This window comes from Ochotona curzoniae, unplaced genomic scaffold (genome assembly GCF_017591425.1).
Source record: "Ochotona curzoniae isolate NIBS_2020 unplaced genomic scaffold, NIBS_Ocur_1.0 scaffold_461, whole genome shotgun sequence".
Classification (NCBI taxonomy): domain Eukaryota; kingdom Metazoa; phylum Chordata; class Mammalia; order Lagomorpha; family Ochotonidae; genus Ochotona; species Ochotona curzoniae.
Genome location: NW_024467120.1, coordinates 1,254,364 through 1,263,473, shown reverse-complemented (window position 1 = coordinate 1,263,473; position 9,110 = coordinate 1,254,364).

Here is a 9,110-nt window from a genome sequence, read left to right as displayed (position 1 = left end):
TTCTTCCTGGGCAGAGAAAGAATGGGAAGGTTTTCCATTTACCTTTGAGGATGCGACTTGGAACTTAATGCATTACTTCTCCCTACATCCCACTGGCCAGAGGGTAGTCAGATGGACAAACCTTGCTCCCAGAGTAGAGAGTCTAGGAAATATGGTCTTTATTTTAAGTGGCCACAGTCCAGCTAAGATCCAGGAATTTTATTACTGTGGGAGAGAAAATGGGTGCTGGAGGAAAATTAGTGTTTTTATTTGTATTTTTTTTTATTTTTTTGCTGCAAAAGGCATGTCTCATTGTTTGCTGCTCAAAACTTTTGATCAATTAGAGAACACTTGGGTATTTCATTAAATTATAGAAAGCACCTAAATTCTTAGACTTATTTTTCTTTTATTATTTTAAATAAACTGATCTTCAGAGAAGCAAGACAGATGAACATAATTTCTTTAGAGTTATTCGTTATTCTCTTTTTCAATCATCTTACCCGTTTATGTCTCCCTTAGTTTCTTTAATTGTAGCATTAATGATTTTATTACCATCATTGGCTTTTTGATCTTTCCAAAATTAGCATTCTGTCTTAAATAGGAAAGACAGAAAACCATAGACAGTGGCAACTAGCTTGATGCGACTGCAGTGTATCCTGGGTAGGAGACACACTGGTGAACGGTGATTCTCCAGGATGGCAGGGACCCAAGCACCAGGGCCTTCTGCTGCTTCCCCAGGTGGAGAGCTGGACTGGAAGTGGGACCAAATAGCATTCTGATCATGAGGTGCTGGTGTTGCAGGCAGCAATGTTGGTTCATACTGGAAACACTTTAATATGTGTATATCAAGATTTAAATAGCTATGTCCCAAACTGTGCCTATATGACATACACAGTATTATTTATTTCCAGTTTTCACTTTGGAAGTTCTGTGATTTCCAACTAAGCTCATCTTTTTCTGCACATTCAGAAAAATCAATACAGTATCAGTGTAGCGTGGACAGCATTATCAATCTCTTAGTCCCCAAGGTTGAATAAATGTTATCTACTTCTAACTCATTGTTATATATGCCTCCGCTGTGGATTGCTTCCTCTGGAAATGATCAAGTTTTCTCTTCTCCCTTTATATATAGAATTTTCACCTAATTCACTTCTCACCTGCATTACATAAACATCGCCCCTTTTGTCTGCCTGACTCTCCATTTAAACCATGGAGGAGAAACACTCTCATTCAGGTCAAATAAAAGTCTGGCTAGAATTGCCTACATTAAGCAGTAAAAAGGTGAAAACAGATACTGCATTATGAAAATATATTGTTCTCAGAGTAGAAAGAAACAAATCATTAAGAAAAAAGAGATGTACAGCCTATTGTGGAAAAAGATGTAACTCAAAGAAGGAAATTCTTTAGGGTGGATTCTCTGAGGCAACTCAATAAAAGTATGTATTCTTTAAAATAAGAACCCCTGAGACAAGATTCATATAAAGTAATGATAGGAAAAGAGAAAACTATAATCTTATGTTAAAAACCAATAGGATGCTATCATAACCAATAAATTCTGTTCCTTCCAGATGTCCCTCCTCATGACCAAAAAAGGCCTCTGCCCAAGCCCTTCTCTCAGAGGCCCAGGGACCACACAAGGACAAGTAGCTAAATTAAATGAAGAGCGCTTAGGTATCGCCAGTGCTCCATGATGGCCCAAAGACACCCAAAACTCTGAACTCTGCTCTTGGAAATGACATCTGCCAAGCTCCAAGGAGAGGAAGTGTACCAAGATCTACAAAGCTTTGGTGCCTCTGCCAGCATGAGGTGGACCCTGGGGGAGGGCTACAGCTGAAGCCTTCAGGAGAAATGAAAGGCCAGTTACCCAGCATTCAAATCCTCAGCTTCCAGTGGCACAAATCCGATAGCTTCTTGCCTAAGAATTGTCCAGTAAGCCTATCACATATTCTTCTTCTTTGAGTCTAATTTATTGGTTTTAACATATTTTAAAAGTATCTTCTTTACTAGTGCTATGCATGCCATGTTTAATATTTTTGCAATATTAACTAATTCTCCTGATGTATTATTAATAATACATATAGTCAAGACATTACATGAGCAAAGCAGGATTTCAATTCCTTATGAATATCAAACCTGAAGATAAGGAGCAGGCGTTTCGCTAGCAGTAAAGATGCTCCTGTCACAACACTGAGAGGTAAGTGTTGCTTCAAGTAACTGGACTCCTACCACCACCTGGAGGACCTGCCCTGAGTTCCTCACTCACTGCTTGGGCCTGGCACAGCCTCGGGGGACCTGCACTGAGTAGACCTGACACAACCCTAGGAAACCTGCACTGAGGGTCTGGCACAGCCCTGGGGTACTTGCACTGAGTAGGCCTGGCACAGCCCTGGGGGACCTGCACTGAAGGGCCAGCATAGACCTGGGGGACCTGCACTGAGGGGCTGGCATAGTCCTGGGGGACCTGCACTGAGTGGGCCTGGCACAGCCCCAGGGGACCTGCACTGAAAGCCAGGCATAGCCCTGGGGGACCTGCACTGAGGGCCTGGCACAGCTCCAGCAGACCTGCACTGAGTAGACCTGGCACAGCCCCAGCAGACCTGCACTGAGGGCCTGGCACAGACCCAGGGGACCTACGCTGAAGCACTGAGGGCCTGGCACAGACCCAGGGGACCTACGCTGAAGCACTGAGGGCCTGGCACAGACCTGGGGGCCCAGAACAGCCCCAGGGGACCTGCACTGAGTGGACCTGGCACAGACCCAGAAAGACCGGCATATACCTGGAGGACCTGCACTGAGTAGGTCTGGAACAGCCCTGGGGGACCTGCACTGAGTGGGCCTGACACGTCCCCGGGGGACCTGCACTGAGAGCCTGGCACAGCCCTGAGGGACCTGCACTTAGGGCCTGGCACAGCCCTGAGGGACCTGCACTTAGGGCCTGGCATACACCTGGGGGCCCAGAACAGCCCCAGGGGACCTGCACTGAAGGGCCGGCATAGACCTGGGGGACCTGCACTGAGGGGCTGGCATAGACCTGGGGGACCTGCACTGAGTGGGCCTGACACGTCCCAGGGGGACCTGCACTGAAGGGCCGGCACAGCCCCAGCGGACCTGCACTGAGAGGGGGAACATGCAGATGGACTGGAGCACCCACTCTCCCTCTCTTCAAATAAATTAATTCAAAATAAATTTTAATATCTGTAAATTATATAAAGCTATTTATTATGATTGTCTTAAAATTTCAAATATAAAATAAAGCCAGCTTAAAATAATTTTGGCTTTTGTTCATTGCGAACATTTTAACTTTTGGTATAGAAATTCTGTTTTAGAAAAAATGTAAACCTCCTTAAAGCAATTTACCTTAACATTTACTTTATATTGTTGGTGCAATTCTCTAAATTTTGCTTAATTTTTAAGGATTTTTTTTCAGTATTTCTGAAGAATAAAAAAATAGGAGAATTCTCATTATATGAACGTAATTAGTGATTTCTGCTGGAATGAAGGGTATATTTAATTACACGGGATAGATTAAATACACGACGGTTTTTATTTGATTCTACTTAATTTCATTTGTAATGTTTTATTTACTTGAAAGGCAGAGTGTCAAAGAGGAGTTACCTTCCAAATGGCTGCAACACCAGGTCTGGGCCAAGCAAAAGCAGGTGCCAGGAACTCCATCTGGGTCTCCAACATGGCTGGCAGGGGCCTGGATACTTAGGCCACCATCTGCTGCTTTTCCAGGAGAATTACAAGGAACTGAGTTTGACACTGGGAGTCAGAACTCAGATTCATATTCGAATATGGGGTATTGGCATTGCAAACAGCAGCTTAACCAACCATACCACAATCCACAATGCAGGCCCCCAAAACTTATTTTAAGAGACGTTGTTGCCATGCACAGGTATTGTAGATACACTATAGTCACAACAGTATCATTTTTAAGGTTTTGCTACACTTCAGTCATACATAGCCATGATGTTAACACGTACTTTCTGTTCTATCAGTGTGAAAGTATATTATTCTAGGAAGGAGAACGGGATATGTAGTAAATGTAATAGCTTTTAGCTTGCTCACTTCTAAATAGTTAGATGGCCTCCACCTGTTCTGCTCTTATCTTTTTAAATATCAGAAGCAGAACAGCTTATCAGTAAGGAACAGAATTCCAGAGCAAAATACTAATTTATTCCCAAAGAGGAAAGAACAGCTTAAGATAAGCCAAATGAATGCAGGACAATAAAAGCCAAAAAGAATAAAGTCATTTGGAAAGATAGATAAGAAAAACTAACCTTGTGTCCTATACAGATAATTGTCCTAGAAGTCAAAATTCAACAAAGGGATAGAAAATTTTCAAAACTACCTAGAAAATAGCTTCAAAATAGAAGACCCAGGAAGTCTGGGATTGAGCCTCAGCTGGCTGAGCTGCCTCTAGTGAGACCAGCATCTCTCATGTTTTCGGTCCTAGCTGCTGGGCCTCCTATCCTGCTCCCTTCGAATGGCCCTGGGTAGGCAGTGGAGAATAACTTAACTTCTTTGGACCCCAATACCCACGTGGGAAACCTCAATGAAGTTCTGGTCCCCAGGCTTCAAAATGGCCCAGAACTGGCATTTATGGGTATTCAGGGAGTAAACCAGAGGAAACTGCCAACTTGCGCTGGGAAGAAGCTGCAGCAAACAATGCTTTTCGTTAGCAAGATGCTGAAGCACCGGTTTCTTTGCATTCTCGCAAACGCGATACCGTCATAATGCTGAGGTTTTACTTTTCTGACGAGTGTAAAGTGCTGAATATCTTCACATCTTTGATCAGTTTCCTCCTCTTAGTGGCTACTGATATCCTTCATCCGCTCTCCCATGCTTATGAGTTGGAAGAGTTTTCTAGACACTTTCCTGCTGCACATGTACAAATAGCCTCTACTATCTGTGACACAAGTCTTCCCCTTTTCCAAGTGTCCATATCGCTTCTTGATTTCACGTGGACTCATAGGACATCCACAATGGCACTCGATCGGGCCAAGGATGGCACCAATGATGACAACATGTTAGAACTGTGACATGCGTGTCAGCTCTACTCATGATTCTTCAACAGCTGAGTCATCATTGGAAGCAAAAAGTCACTTCCGTTTTTAGATCCTCACTCGTAAATGGAAGGACCAGCTGGAGTGATCTCTCTGAACACTTGCAATATGAAACCTCATATCACGCGTCTCTTTATCTTTGTCCTCTTATTTTGTAAGTTGTTGTAATCTGTAAATATAGAAAACTCCATGAATATTACATCTTACTAATTAAAATTTTTGCACAACAATGACTGTTCCAAGGTAGGATAACTTTTAAAATATTTTTAGTTTGGAGGCCTGGCACAATGGCTCAATGGGTAAACCTGCTGGGGTCCGTGCAGTAGGTATGGATGACACGAAGGTGTGAAGAGAACAGCTCCCCTGTTTGGCAGGGCCTGGGGAGCTTCCAGCTGTTTGGCAGGGCCCGGCGGATTTCTCTCTGACCACCTTGATGCTGTTTCACCCCCTGTTTGCGTGGACACTCAAGCACCCCACTAAGAATTCTGCAATCTATTGAGGCATTGTTTGCCCCTGTGAGATGGCTTTGGCAACTACTGTGAGCTTAAGAGTTAATGTTATTGATGTCTTGGTGAGTGAGTGGGTCTTTAACTGCGCACAGGAGTACAATTAAACCTACAATTACCCCATGACATTTCTGGACACCTTATTGTGTGCCTACCCATTGCTCTGAAATCGGGCCCAGACATATAGCATGCCTTCTGGGAAACAGCTTAACAAGAATTTTACAAACTAATGGAAGTGATGGGAGTATGAGCTGAAACTGCTAAGGCAAAAATATAGTTGCTGTGACCTTAAAGGTTAGCCTGTCCTTGCAACTCTTTAGAGCATAGAAAATGTAGCTGCTTTAGCCTCTTCCATAATTTTTAAACTAGAGGAAGTATAGGGCAATTTTTTTTAACATCATAGAGATATATTTTTGATTATTGTTTGATTGTTTATGAGGTTGTAGAGCCTGCAGCTGTAGGGGGATTTAATGTTTGAAACTTTTTGTTTTAGATCCTTATGTTTTTTTTCTCTTTTATTTTTTCTCTTATCCCATTAAGTGATAAAGTTGTGAAAATAAAAATGTAGTAGGAATGTTTTACTGATTAGTAGGTAACCATCTGTGCCTTGGCCTTGGAGTTCTGGCTGTCACCTAATGGCTACTTCTGAAAAATGAATAACGGCTTGCTTCAAAGAAACTGATTATAGTAACTTACTTTAAGAGCACCTGGTTGACCATGAAGTAAAAATTAATTGAACATCTGTGCATGCTGTCTTAGTTCTAAAGTTAAAGATAAAAAATCAAATGTTTGTGCAGAGACGTGTGATGTGTCTAAGTAAATAAAAAGGACAGCTTCTTCTTGAGTGGGGAGGCAGCGAGAACGCACCAAGTGTCTGTGTCTGTGTCTTTCTTTATCGCCAACTCCACGCACCCTTCCCGAGCTCCGAACTCAGCTGGAGCTGGACTCCGGCATAAACCCTCATCCTGCAAGCGCTGGTATCTCATATGGGTTCCAGTTTGTATCCCAGCTGCTTCACTTCCCATCCATCTCCCTGCTTGTGGCCTGGGAAAACAGTAGAGGATTGCCGGAGTCCAGCTCCAGCTGAGTTCGGAACTCGAGAAGGGTGCGTGGATGAGGCGTAAAGAGGAAAGAAAGAGACAGACCACTAGGACTTCATGATCATAATGGACAATGCATGAAAGCTGTCCGCTTTATTTATACAAAATGAGTCAAGCTCTGGCTCAGACTTTTTACGTGATGAATAAGTGGGTGTTTCTAAAGATAACTCTGCCATAATATTACCTAGAAGTTTCTGCTGCCAGGACCTAGAAGTTCCTGCTACAATTCTTACCCTACAATTCGATCTTGTATCACAAAGAAAAGGGGAGTCTAAAGAATGAGGAAAGAATGAAAGCCTAAATCTAGATCCCTTGATTAGCATAGGTTCAGTGGGGACAGCCAAGACAGTAGGAATAATAAAGGGCCCCTTTTGCAAGACATTGACCTCCAAGCTCAGGCTGAGCAAAAGGTCAACCTCGCAGTAGCAAATGCCAGGATGGATTAGAATTCTTCCACAGGGTGGTCCAGTGTCCATGCAAAAGAAGGTGGAGCTGCATTCAGGTGGTTGTAGTGACATCCGCTGGGCGGGCCCTGCTGGTCAGCGGGAAATTCCTTGCAGCCCTGCCTGCAATGGAACAACATTCTTCACCCCCTTCATGTCCCCCACATCTACTGCACGGACCCCAACAGAGGATGGCCCACAGCCTTGGGACCCTACACCCATATGGAAGACCTGGAGAAGCCTTCTGGCTCCTGGTTTCTGATCAGCTCAGCTCAACTCAGCTCCGGATGTTATGGTCACTTGGGGAGCGAACCAGCAAATGGAGGATTTCTTTCTGTCTCTCCTTTTCTCTCAAATATGGCTCTTCAATAAAAATAAATAAATCTTTTTTAATGTTTTTATTTGAAAAACCAAGGAACAACGAGAGAGTTCTTTTGTCCATTGGTTCACTTCCCAAATGGGCTATAACAGGCCTGAGCCAGGCTGAAACCAGGAGCCAGGCAATCCATCCAAGCTTTCCAAATGGTGGACAGGGTTCCTAGTGCATGGCACACTTTCCAACTGCTTTCCCAGGCACAGCAGCAGAGAGCTGAATCAGAAGCAGAGCAGCCAAGACTCCTACCACCGTGCTGGCTTGAGGTATGAGTGTAGCAGACTGCAGCTTACTCTACTCTGCCACAATGCAGGTGTAGCTAACTTAATGAAGAAGTTTTATTTTGGCTCAGCATTATGGAGGCGTGAGGTCCAAGGGCCCCAGCTGATGACCTTGCTGCTGACAGAGTCCCGAGGTGGCACAGAAAGCTCCATCCAACCTGTGGACTTCCTCTCCTTCTTATAAGCTCACCAGGATTCAATCTTGAAGGGCCCACCCCCATGATCAATCTACTGTTTTTTTTTTTTTTAAGATTTATTTTTTTTTTTATTGGAAAGGCAGATATACAGAGAGGCGAGACAGAGAGGAAGATCTTCCATCCGATGATTCACTCCCCAAGTGAGCACAACGGTCGATGCTATGCCGATCCGAAGCCAGGAGCCTCTTCCGGGTCTCCCATGCGGGTGCAGGGTCCCAAAGCTTTGGGCCGTCCTCGACTGCTTTCCCAGGCCACAGGCAGGGAGCTGGATGGGAAGAGGAGCCGCCGGGATTAGAACCGGCGCCCATATGGGATCCCGGGCGTGCAAGGGGAGGACCTTAACCACTGCGCCACTGCGCCGGACCCGATCAATCTACTCTTAATCATTTCCCAAAGACCCATCTCTAAATATCATAATTACATTGTTTTTCCCTAGTACCATTCAGTTACAACTTTGGGATTTAAATGCCTGGGTGAATTTAGGATCAATTAATATTACACCATAGTCAGTGTTAGATATATTTTTAGAAGCTAATGAACAGAATTTAAAAGATTCATTTGTATAGGAGCTGGTGCCATGCCACAGCCAGCAAGGCTTCTACCTGAAGCGTCACCTTCCCATACAGGCACCAGTTTGAGTCTCAGCGGTTCCACTTCTGATCCAGCTCCCTGCTGGTGGCTTAAGAAGGCAGCAGAAAAGGACCCAAATCCTTGGGACCCTGCACCCACACAGACAACCTGGAACAAGTTCCCAGTTCCTATCCGGCCCAACCTCTGGGGAGTGAAACTGATGGAAGATCTCTCTCTGTCTTTCTCTGTATAGAACACCACCTTTCAAATAAAAATAAACCTTTCAAAAAGACTTATTTACAGACTTGAAAGGCAAAGTGACAGAAGAGAGAGAGAGGGAAATCTTCCATTTGCTGGCACACTGCATAATTTATGCGGATTGGGCCCCACGCAGTAGCCTAGAGGCTAAATACTTCACCTTGAACGCACTGGGATCTCAAATGGGCACTGGTTCTAATCCTGGCAGCCCTGCTTCCCATCCAGCTCCCTGGGAAAGCAGTGGAGGACAGTCCAAGGCCTGGGGACGCTGTGCCCATGTGGGAAGCCTGGAGGAGGCTCCTGACTCCTGGCTTCAGGTTGGCTCAGCTTCAGC